Source organism: Aotus nancymaae, unplaced genomic scaffold, assembly GCF_030222135.1.
Source record: "Aotus nancymaae isolate 86718 unplaced genomic scaffold, 86718_ANA_hifiasm-v0.15.2.pri h1tg000051l, whole genome shotgun sequence".
NCBI classification, from domain to species: domain Eukaryota; kingdom Metazoa; phylum Chordata; class Mammalia; order Primates; family Aotidae; genus Aotus; species Aotus nancymaae.
The window spans coordinates 25641513-25653980 of record NW_026988465.1 but is presented as its reverse complement, the minus strand read 5'-3'; the positions used below and the strand labels follow the sequence as shown (position 1 = coordinate 25653980).

Sequence of the window (12468 nt, the reverse complement as noted above, 5' to 3'; positions counted from 1 at the left end):
AGGAGAAAAGCGTACACATCTATTAAACTGAGTTTTATGTGACACAGGCGCCTTCGGAAATGAATACCAAAAGAAACAGGAAAATCTGTGTACACCAGATCCGTAAATAACGTTGTTTCATTTAACATCATTTTGTTATAACGTTGATGAGAAAAAAAATCTATTTCTCCTGGAAGCTGCTGTCTGTGTGGGTTTCCTCCCACATATCAAAAATGTTCACATTAGGTTCCTTGGCATATCTACATAGTCAGTCTGAGGTGGGAGGGGAGGGACTGCATGTGTGTGTGTGTGTGTGTGCGTGCGTGTGTGTTGGGTGAGTGAGAATCAGTCCTATGACGGAATGGCCACCTGTCCAGGGTGAGTTCCCACCTAACACTCTGAGCAGTGGAATTAGGCTTCAGCCACCCAGGACCTTGAACCAGAGTAAGCAGGCTGAAAAATGCATGAATGAATATAAGTTGCTGTAAAACCAAAATTCAGGAAGCATACCATAATCCTACAAATGCACGACAATCAATGATGTGGTTCTAAAGCACTCAGCCGCTGTCTTCTTGTTTTTGAACGGTGTGGTGGTAGGAATTGCTCCCTACAATTGTTGTTTTGCAAACATTTATTCCTTGATATACCCATCACCACTAGAACTGAGTCACTGATTCACCAAAAACTGGGTAATTATATTATTTGTTTTTATTAATCTTAACTATATGTATAGCTCATTTCTTTCAATATTTAATATTAGAAGTGTTTGGAGTCTTTATTTAGAAATTTGGTGTTTTGTGACCAGAAATTTGCCATAGAAACTTAACTCTTGTTTGTATCAATTAGTCTAGTCTACGGTAAAATTGGTTTTGTTTTGCTTAAGGTAATAGTTTCCAAGAACCAATCGACAGTAAGTGAGGACTTCCTATATTTTTATGCTTAGGTTTGATGAAGAAGTAGATAGTCCTGTAGAAACATGATTGGACAAAGGGGTTGTGATCTAATTGTTATAAACTGGGGTGAACTTAGCAAAGCCTGTTTCTTCAGATTCTCCTTGGCATGTCGGTGTCTTCATTTCTTTCCTCCAGGTATAGGGAAGAGCTGGCTCTGAAATGACAGTCTTATCATCCACTTTAATGGGAAGATCAGCTAGCTTTCATGGCCCGCTTCACGGAACAAGGGTCCAGAGAAAGAGACGTTTCTGCTTCCGCTGTTTTCTCAAATGCGAAGGTGCCGTATCTTGGGAGTAGTGTGACCTGAACTCAGTCAAAGACGTCTTAGTGTTTTTAATCCCAGGATGACAGGGCCGCGTGTGGCTCATGCACTGCAGGTATGCCGTAGCCATTTCCGTGTGTGTCCGTCCCTAGGCGCGCAGTCCAGCTGGCTGTGACTGGAGCTGGGCAGGTACCTAACGTAGGCTAGATGTTGTTTTCAGGTTTCCAAGGAGAACCAGGTCCGTTAAGGGTGGGAGCGAATCGGAAGAAAACAGAAAAGATGGAGGATTTGCTCCAGAAGCTCATTTGTGGATTGACTGTCGTAGCAAGGTTGGCGAGCGGCGGGAAGCGCCCGGCGGTCGTGCCGGGAGTGGAGATGTCTGAGCCCCGCCCAGGAGCGCGGAGGTGTCGGCAGCCACAGGGCGCCTCGCTCCTCATACCTTCTACTCCGCGGAGGGTCCCCCGGGAAGGGGCGCGGTAAGCGCTGCTGTGCCCTTCTGGCTCCTTCTCCTCCCAGTGCGCAGCTCGGGACTCTCCACACCCGCCCCTCACAGCCCGCGAAACGCAGCACGCGCAGCTTCTGCGCCCCGAGGCTGGCGTGGGAACCTTCGGGAGCAGAGCCTAGGACCCGCGCGAGCCTCCGCAGTTCCCACGTGGACCTACATTCCCGCGGTGGCGTTCCGGGGTTCCTTTTTCTCCTGCTGCGTTATGCTCGCGGTTTCCCGGCAACCGTTCAAAGCAGAGACGGCCCCATCGCAGACCTTTCCCGGGGATGGCCGGGCGCTTCCTCACAACCGCGCGGGTCGCTGTCGAGCGGGCGTCCCGGGGCTGAGCTGCGGTGGGAGGTCCCGGGCCCAGCCGGAACTTTCAACGTTCCTTTTCCCTGTCTCAGCGTTGTCAGAACACAATATCCAGTATAGCGAATTCAAAATGCAGTTTCACAGAAGATGCTTCTTGGCACGACCGGAAATCCTGACAGGTCATAGAAATATTTTGGCCAAGTCAGAGTGCGAGGGGGTGTAGCTCAGTGGTAGAGCGCGTGCTTAGCATGCACGAGGCCCCGGGTTCAATCCCCGGCACCTCCACTTTTTTTCACCCCCTCCTGGTTGTGGCATTGTTTGCAAGACTACGTACACCATGTCACCATGTCCACGACTCACCTCAGTTTTGTTTAGTTTTTTGTTTTTGTGGCACTTCCATTCTTTATCAGTTCTTCTAAGTCACATGGAAACCTAGGAAAACAAACTCTCTTTTGCTTTTAATATTGATGCATTTCTGCCCTACAGCTTTGACCCCACCCTGGGTGGCTGGGTCAAGAGACAAAAACCAGAAGAAAGAGGCTAGGGAAGCACAGACTGGCTCAGAATTCCAAAAGCCGAAAAACAAGCAAGTCACCAAGTTAATAAGCCCAATCACATTGGTTACATTTCCCAGTACTATCGAAGAGCAAGCAAGAAAGAAAAAGACCGAAAACAAACGCGAAACCACAGGTATTTTCTTTAGATCCCTTCTTTCTTAGCTCTTCCTTGATCAAGGGACAGACCCAGAGGATAGAAAAACTGTCCCGGATTTTAGGACTCATATGTGAAAAGGTTTTGGTTTACAGCTTTAGGAATCACATATGAAAAGGTTCTGGTTTACAGTTTTAGGAATCACATGTGAAAAGGTCTCTGTTTACAGTTTCAGGAATCACGTATGAAAGGGTTCCGGTCTATAGTTTTAGGACTCACAAGTGAAAAGGTTTCTGGTTTGATCTTGTTTTAAGTAAAAATAGTGCCTTCGGGAGAGTTTCCCCAAGACCAAGCCTGCCACCTACAGGAAGGTGAAACTGGAGGCGCCAGTCTGTCAGCCTTTTCTTCTATTGAAATGCAGTGTGATAGTCAAAGGGGAAGTTGATCTCAGATGCCTGGGTCTCCTTCTTCACCAGCAGTTAACTGGAAGGAGTCTGCAGCAACCTTAATTCTTGCCTCTTCAGGAGAAAGAAAGAATTCCATGAGGGGCAGAAGGCAGAAGGAGGGCCGGAGGCAAGCCTTACAGCAGGAGTGAATGTTTATTAAAAAGATTGAGAGCGGCAATGAAAGCAAGGAAAGTGCATTGGAAGAGGGCCAAGCGGGCGACTTGAAGGACCAAGGGTATGGCTTGACATCTTGAGCTGGGGTTGTAAACGCTGGCATACTTCCTGGATCTTTTCTTCTCCCCATTGCTGAGATCTTACTGGGCAGTGACTGGCCCCCAGTTTCAGGTGTTTCCTATCTATTAATAAACGGCCTTTCTCTGGCACCAGCTGTGACCAATTATTACTTCAGAGACATCATTAACAACCGCCTGACCCTTTACTTCTGGTGTGTGTGTGTGCAGAGCCCCCTCCTGCCCTGCTCACACCTGTGCTACCGACTGTAACAAAATCATACAAGCTTCATACAAACCCTTGGCAAAGAGCAACACCTGTGCCACCTCTCAGGCCTTGAGGCACAAGTATTAATGGCATGGTCTGCCCTCAAAAGGATGGAGGCCTGTGCAGAATGGAGGATGAGGGTTGTTTCGGTAGTGAATTCTGGGAGCCCAGGTAAGTAGAGTATGGACTCCACGCCTAAACGGACATTTACTGCCAGGAAAGGACCCAGGGCATAAGCAGCCATTGCCCAGGGTTAAGTGTGATACTGGGTGTGTGCGTAAGTGTGAGGGCATATTTGTGCTTGACAAACCCACAATGGTCCTTTCCAGTGCGGTTCTAAGGTTAATCTTTCATGCTGTCTTTTCCAAAATACCGTTTACTGACCCGGGGATATATCTGATTTGGAAATGCAACTGGGACCTGCTGGACAGGACTGACATTAGATTTTGACAATTCCTGCAAAATTAGAGTGTAACAAGGTAGAATGTCAGAGGAAGAATCAGTCTAAACTTTCCAGATTTCTTTTTAAAATTTATCTATTACAAGACCCCAAGCGGGCTTTATTTTTTCTTTTCAACATCCTGTTTTGCAGCTTCCTTGTCTCTTTTTGCCCATATGCCAAAGAGCCAGGTGTTGGCACCGGCCCCGGAGACTAGGGAAAGCTTTGAAAGTCCTCTACTTCTCAGTGGTGACTCGGGCTCTCGGGCTTTCTCCTCCTCCTCCTCCTTTTTTTTTTTTTTTTTGAGACGGAGTTTTCGCTCTTGTTACCCAGGCTGGAGTGCAATGGCGCGATCTCGGCTCACTGCAACCTCCGCCTCCTGGGTTCAGGCAATTCTCCTGCCTCAGCCTCCTGAGTAGCTGGGATTACAGGCACGCGCCACCATGCCCAGCTAATATTTTGTATTTTTAGTAGAGACGGGGTTTCACCATGTTGACCAGGATGGTCTCGATCTCTTGACCTCGTGATCCACCCGCCTCGGCCTCCCAAAGTGCTGGGATTACAGGCTTGAGCCACCGCACCCGGCATTTTTTTTTTTTTTTTTTTTTTTTTTTGAGATGGAGTCTCGCTCTGTAGCTCAGGCTGGAGTGCAGTGGTGCAATCTTGGCTCACTCCAACCTTCGCCTCCCGGGTCCGGTTCAAGCGGTTCTCCTACCTCAGCCTCCCAAGTAGCTGGGATGACGGGCACGAGCCACCACGCCCAGCTATTTTTTGTGTTTTTTAGTAGAGACGAGGTTTCACCATGTTGGTCAGTCTGGTCTTGAACTCCTGACCCGAATTGATCCACCCGCCTCGGCCTCCCAAAGTGCTGGGATCACAGGCGTGAGCCACCGCGCCCGGCCGGGCTTTTTCCTTCTTACAGAAATTCCAGATGGGCATGACCGGTCCTGTCAGCTGCGTGACCAGTTTCAGTTCTTCAGCAGAACTGTCTCCCTTCTTGGGGGCCGAGGGCTTCCTGGGGAAGAGGGTGCTTTTGGAGAAGTATTCCTTCAGCCGCGGCACATTGGCCTGCAGGGGCTTGGTCCACAATCTACAGAGATGCCAGTGGTCCCGGCCACATTCTTGTGAACGTCCGTCACCCTGAGCTCCTCCAGGCGGGCACACACCTTGGTTTGATACCTCACAGGGGGGGCACCGCGTGAGGGGCCGGAGGGGTCTCGACGCGGGGCACGGGGCGATGCAGCGCGCCTTCGGCTTGCGGGAGCCTCGAGTCTGCGGATCTTCCGCGCCGGCCGGGTGAACCAACGGCCACGCGGCGCTGCCGGTCCTGGGGGAGTAGGGCTTCAGGATCACGCCATTCCGGCTGGGCCCGCGGCTGCCTACCGCCTCCTGCGCAGGAGGCACTTTATACATATCCACAGCAGTGTTATGTAGGAAGGTTTTATGGCGAGTTTTGTAGCATATATCATATTACCTTAGGACTGATGGTAAAATTTTAGTTTAAGGAAAGCTCTGAAAATTTGAAAATGTGTAACCACCTGATGGTTTTAGCTTGCCCGCTGCCAAGACACGACCATTTATCAAGACAGCGAGCGGCAGGCAGAGCCGGCTGTGCGGGAAAACCCGTTTTATTGTTACTCAAATCACTCTCCCCAAGTGGACTGGCGTTTTTAAGGATAATTTGGCAGGTAGGGGACCAGTGAGTTGGGAATGTTGATTGGTTGGGTCGGAGATGAAATCACAGGAAGTGGAAGCTGTCCTCCTGCCTTGACTCAGTTCCTGGAAGGGCCACAGGACCAGAAGAGCCGGTTTATCGCAATGGGTGGTGCCAGCCGGTCCACAGAGTGAGGGGTCTGCAAATATCTCAAGCACTGATCTTAGGTGTTACAATAGTGATGGTATCCCCAGGAGCAATCTGGGGAGGTTTAGAGTCTTGCCGCCTCCAGCTGCATGACTCCTAAGCCATGTTTTCTAAGCTTGTGGCTCATTTGTTAGTCCTGCAGGCAGGAAGCAGGTTTCTTTTGGAAAGGGCTATTATTGTCTTTGTTTCAAAGCTAAACTATCAGCTAAGCTCCTCCCAAAGTTAGGTCGGCCTACAACAAGGAATGAACAAGGACAGCTTGGAGGTTAGAAGCAAGATGGAATTGATTAGGTCAGATCTCTTTTGCAATGGTGTTTTCAAATATTGCTTTAAAGAAGACCATAAATTTGTGCTGCTTGCTCAGATTTTGAGAATAAGAACAAAAAGTGTTTGTTTTAATGGGAGAGTCTTAAGAATTTCACTACTGAAGTGGATTTCTGTGTCCATTAACAGTGCTAAACATTTTGTATTTCCCAGGTGGGAAAACACAATCTGCAAGCTTTGAATGATACTTGTGATTATGTTTGGATAACAGAGCTGCTGTACTATTCCTCCTTCACATGCTCAGTAGCCACACGTGGCATGTCATACCTACCAACTGGATGGCACAGATATAGAGCATTTTCATCATGTCCTATTTGACAACACTAACTTAAACTATTAATCTTTTAGAAGGGAAAGCTGCAGTCCGACCAAAAATTACACACTTTTACTTATGACGATATTGTTGAAACATATTCAATTTTTTAAAATTCTGGACAACGGAATAAAATCCACTTGTAAATGCCCAAATGGTGCTTGAGGTGAAAAACGGAAGGTTTGCTATAGCTGTAGTTTTTCGTAGGGTTTCGCTCAACACAAAGAAGAAGATTCAGGCACCCATAGAGCTTCTTGAGGAAAATTTTCTAACAATAATTTTGAAAATTTGGAGTGAATTTGTTCTTGCTGTTAATTATGGGTGCTTTCACGTGCTCAGCACATCCAAGTTCTGGAGAATGACTGAGGCGCCACCCAATGGCTGTTTTGGAAGACCAAGGTCCTTTGCCGTCTGAGAGTTTTGAGATGGTCAATATATTTCTGTATGGTAGATTCTTGTTTTTAATATGCCCGTCTGGGTTTTTTAAACACAGAGAAACTGTTTTTACGATACCTATAGTAGTTGTCTAGGACAGTTGCTCTAGCTTCAAAAGTTCTAACTTCTTTAGAATGGGCTTTAATATTCACAACTGAGTTATTTTCCTCTAATAATCATTAATATTTTCCCGTGTTGTATTGTAGTGCTCATGACAGTTTAACATACCTTATAATAGCGTTTAATGATGTGTATGAACAATCTGAAGTCACGTGTATGCTTGTACACAGGTTAACTCTTAAATCTTCACCAAGATTCATCATGCTCAAATTGCAACTACAGTTGTGCTTCACACAAAGGCCTTTCCGTCAACAGCTGACCACATATATGACCGTGGTTTTGTAAGACTGTAATATTGTAGTGTTACTGTAACTTTTCTGTGTTTAAATACACAAGTACTTATCTGTGTGTTCCACTGCCCTACAGTTTTCATAAGGTAACATGCTGTGGTGGTTTGCAGCCTAGGAGCAATAGGTGTGGAGTAGGCTCTACCATCTAGGTTTGTGTTAAATACTATAAGATGTTCACACAGTGATGAAATGGCCTAATGCCTGATTTCTCAGATCAGATCTCTGAGGTTGATCTAGGCATAACTGTGTTAGTCCAGTCATCTGGGTAGATGTTGGCAAAGGGATTGTTGCCATTACAGAAAATTAAGAAGTTATGGCATCTCCAGTACAAAAGTATTCCTTGAATTTGTTTTATTTTATTTTTAATTGAGAAACAGCACTGATACCTTGATGAATTTTTAAAGATATGAACCATCAAAAAATCAGAGTTCCCTGGAGGGAAGTTATCAGTCAATACATGGCATAATTTTGTATTTTCCTCTGATAAAGGGATCAAGAAGGGCTCATCAGTGCACCAATATCAATAGATAATTCCGATCATGTCAGCCTTCTTCACCAGCTCTTAAATATGCTCATGTTTGACTTCACCAGACCTTTCCGCCCTTTTGCTTTTTATGTTATTGTTTTGTTGTATGTTTGTTTGAAGAGAAGGGGCCTCACGCTATTGCTCAGGTTGGAGCGCAGTGGTGTGATCTTAGCTCACTGCAGCCTCCAAGTCCTGGGCTCAAGGGATCCCTCCACTGTAGCCTCCTGAGTAGCTGGGACTACAGGTGGAGCCACCCCAGCCGACCTGACCACACCTTTGCCTCTGAAAAAAAGGAGTCAGCACACACCCCTCTATCCTAAATCCTAACAGAATTGTTTTAGAATTTCTACTTTTACATATTCTTTCTCGTATGATCTTTGCCTCATTATAGCTTGCAAACAGTAATGAATCCGAAAACACTTCTTTCTCTATCTCAGTATGTCCCTAATCCTCTCCTCTGGACTATGTTTAGCTACTAGACTTTCCTTAGGGAGGTAAGTGCACCATTCCTGCCATGAAAGAGCACTGCACATATGCACAGTATTAAAGTCTTCCACTCCACATGCACAGGATGCCTTTCCATTTATTTGTATCTTCTCGGATTTCTTTTAGCGTATTCACAGTATTCACAATATTAAAGTCTTCCACTCCACATGCACAGGATGCCATTCCATTTATTTGAATCTTCTCAGATTTCTTTTAGCAATGTTTGTAGTTTTTCCTGTACAAGTCTTTTACCTCCTTGGTTCAGTTTATGCCTAAATATTTTATTACTTTTGGTGTTAGAGTAAATGGGATCATTTTTTCTTTTCTGGTTGATCATTGTTAGTTTGTAGAAATGCAACTGACTTTTGTGTGTTCATTTTATACCCTGCTACTTTTCTAAAATTGTTTATTAGTTGTAACAGTTTTTTTGGTGTGTGGGAAGGTCTTCAGGGTTTCCATATATATGATCATATCATCTGTAAACAGATAATTTTAGTTTTCTTTTCTAATTTGGATGGCTTTTGTTAATTTCTTTCCTTCCTTTTCTTTTCTTTCAAGACGAGGTCTGGCTCTGTCGCCCGTGCTGGAGTGCAATGGTGTGATCTCAGCTCAGTGCAACCTCCGCCTCCCATGTTCAAGTGAACCCTGCCTCAGCCTCCCAAGTAGCTGGGATTACAGGTGTGCACCATCATGCATGGCTAGTTTTTGTATTTTTGTGTGTGTGTGGAGATGGCGTTTTACCATGTTTCCTAGGCTGGTCTTGAACTCCTGGGCTCAAGCAATGTAGCCCCTCGGCCTCCCAAAGTGCTGGGATTCCAGGTGGTCGTCACCGCACTGGACCTCTTTTTCTTTTCATGTATGGCTTTTATTAAGTTGAGGTAGTTTCATTCTATTCCTAGTTGCTGAGTCCTTTTTTCATAAAAGTGTCTTGACTTTTGTTGAATCCTTTCTCTGTGTCAATTGAGATGACTATGTGATATTGTCCTTAATTTTATTAATATGGATTAATTAATAAAATGCATTGATTGTTGTATATTGAACAATCTTTGCATCTCAGGTATAAATACCACTTGGTCATAGTGTATAATCCTTCTAATATGATGTTGAATTTGGCTTACTAGTATGTTGTTAAGAATTTTTGCATCAGTGTTTATCAGAGATATTGGCCTGTAATTTTCTTTTCTTACAGAGTTCTTGTCTGCCTTTGGTATCGGGGTAATGCTGGCCTCATAAAATTTGTTTGAAAATGTTCCCACATCTTCCATTTTTGGAAAAGTTTGAGAAAGATTCATGTTAATTCTTAAATGCTTGCTAGAATTCAACCATGAAGCCTTCTGGTCCTGAAATTTTCTTTGTCATGAGGATTTGGATTTCTACTTCAATCTCATTATTAGTTATGAATCTGTTTAGATATTTTACTTCTTCCTGATTCAGTCTTGGTAGGTCATATGTTCCTAGCAGTTTATCTGTTTCTTCTGTTATTCAATTTGTTGGCATATAATTGTTCACAGTTGATATGGTCTGGCTCTGTGTCCCATCCAAATCTCATCTGGAATTGCACTTCCATAATTCCCGCATGTTGTGGGAAAGACCCAGTGGGAGAGAATTGAATCATGGGGGTGGTCTCCCCCATACTGTTCTCCTGGTAGTGAATAAGTCTCATAAGACCTGATGGTTTTATCAGGGGTTTCTGCTTTTGCGTCTTCCTCATTCTCTCTTTGTCCGCTGCCCTCCATGTAAGACGGGACTTGCTCCTCTTGCCTTCTGCCATGATTGTGAGGCTTCCCCAGCTGCGTGGAACTGTAAGTCCAGTTGAAGCTCTTCTTTTGTAAACTGCCCCGTCTCGGGTATGTCTTTATCAGCAGCGTAAAAACGGGACTAAAGCAATAGTTGTCCCATAATTATTTTTATTTCTTTGACAATAGTAATATTTCCTCTTTCATTTCTAATTCTTATTATTTGAATCCTCTCTCTTTTTTTGTTAGTCTAGCTAAGGGTTTGTTAATTTGCTGACTTTTCTCCCCAGAAGACAAACTCAATAATTTTTTTCTTTTCTTTATTTTGTTTCTCTGCCCTAATCTTTACAGTTTTATTTCTTCTGCTTCCGTTTGTTTCTTCTCTTTCTAGTTTCTTTCTCTTTTTTTTTCTTGTTTTTTTTTTTTTTTTTTTTTTTGGGACAGAGTCTCACTCTGTCACCCAGGCTGAAGTGCAGTGGCACAACCTTGGCTCACTGAAACCTCCACCTCCCAAGTTCAAGCAATTCTTGTGCCTCAGTCTCCCAAGTAGCTGGGATTACAGGCCTTTTTTTGTCCCTCATTTTTTTCTGTTGCCGCCTACTTTTGTGTTTCATTGATATATATGCATATATATACATATATAAATCACAGAGCCAAACCACACGCATATATATATATATATTTTATATATATTTTTTTTATAGTGACACGTTTTGGTTGCCTTTTCATTTCTCTTTTTATATATTATCTAGGTATTTTCTTTGTGGTTACATTGTAAGTACATTATACATCTTAATGTTGTAATAATGTAAGCTGATAACTTCAATTGCATGTAAAAATTCTATCTACTGGCCAGGGGTGGTGACTTATGCCTATAATCCCGGCACGTTGGGAAGCCGAGGCAGCCAGATCACATCAGGAGTTCAAGACCAGCCTTTCCAACATAGTGAAACCCTGTATCTCCTAAAAATAAAAATAAAAAAATAGCTGGGCATGGTGGCAGGCACCTGTAGTCCCAGCTACTTGGGAGGCTAAGGCAGGGGAATCGCTTGAACCTGGGAGATGAAGGTTGCAGTGAGCTGAGATCGCGCCACTGCACTCCAGCCTGGGCGACACAGCAAGATTCTGTCTCAAAAAAAAATCTACTGCTTTATAACTCTGCCTCCTTTCCCACTTTATGTTATTGGTGACATAAATTACCCCTTTTATATTGCATATTAATTTACCAAGATTTATCATTACTTTCTGTGCTACTTTATCAAAATTCTATAACAGATTTAAAAATATTTGCACATATTTATTATGGTACTACAGGATTCTAGATTTGCCTATATGCTTAGCTTTCATGTTGCTGTTTATTACCCTTTGGCCTCAACTTGAAGGACTTCCTTCAGCACTTCTTTTAGGTCTAGTGATAAAGTCTCTCAGCTTTTGTTTATCAGGGAAAGTTTTAATTTTACCCTTGTTTTTGAAAACATAGTATTCTTGGTTGCCAGGGTTTTCTCACAGCATTTTGAATGTATTATCTCACTCCCTTCTGGCATGCAAAGTCAGCAGAGAAATCTGCTGGTACGCTAATAGAGTCTCTCGTGTATGTGACGAGTTACTTTTCTCTTGCTATTTTCAAGATTCTTTATTTGTGACTTTGACAGTGTGGTTATGATGTGTCTCAGTGGAGGCCTTTTTAGGTTTATCTTAGAATTCCTTGAATTTCTTGAAATTTTACATTTATTTATTCAAATAGGCTCTCTTATTTTTCTTTCTTCTTCTTTTAGAACTTCCATAATGCATAAGTTGTTCTTCTTGATGTTCTATACACATAGTGTTTATTTCTTCTTGCCTCTTGCCTTGTAAGAATGCAGCAAGGGGGACCAGCTATGATGAAGTGAGGTGGTGCCTTGTTCTTGAATTTCCCACCCTGCAGAACTGTGAGCAGTAACTCCATCTCCAGTATTTTGTTATAGCAGCACAAATTGACTAAGAACCCCTAAAAGTCAGAATGTTGGCTATATCTTCTACTTCTTTTACTCTTCAAGGAAAAGGGGAGTTGGGCGTTTCTTCTCAATTACACCATGTATGGTGGGGGGTTCAGGTGAGGGGTTGGAGGAAGGGCTCTGTAAACAGAGAATTGTTGATTTTCCCCACTGGCCTTTGATGTTGGCTTCATCGATCCTGGACTGCAGGAACCTCTGAAGTAGTTTGTAGATTTTTCAGAGTAGTTAGTTGATCTGTGTTTGTTGTTAATTTTATGTCTCTGTTGGGGAAGGAGGGTCTAGGGTTTCTTATTCTGCCATCTTTTGTAACTCGCCTAGAGCAGGTTTTCCAATCCAGTTTGACAATCTCTGCCTTT

The 12468-nt window shown here is 43.8% G+C and overlaps 1 non-coding gene and 1 pseudogene across 1 annotated transcript; one reads left to right on the top strand and one right to left on the bottom strand.

The window, feature by feature from the left end:
* The first annotated feature begins 2206 nt into the window (after positions 1-2206).
* TRNAA-AGC (transfer RNA alanine (anticodon AGC)) lies at positions 2207-2278 on the top strand. Its single transcript has one exon. It is a non-coding gene; the product is annotated as a tRNA-Ala (tRNA).
* Positions 2279-4148: 1870 nt separating this feature from the next.
* LOC105713793 (large ribosomal subunit protein eL13-like) lies at positions 4149-5440 on the bottom strand (annotated as a pseudogene).
* Between the last annotated feature and the right edge of the window lie 7028 nt (positions 5441-12468).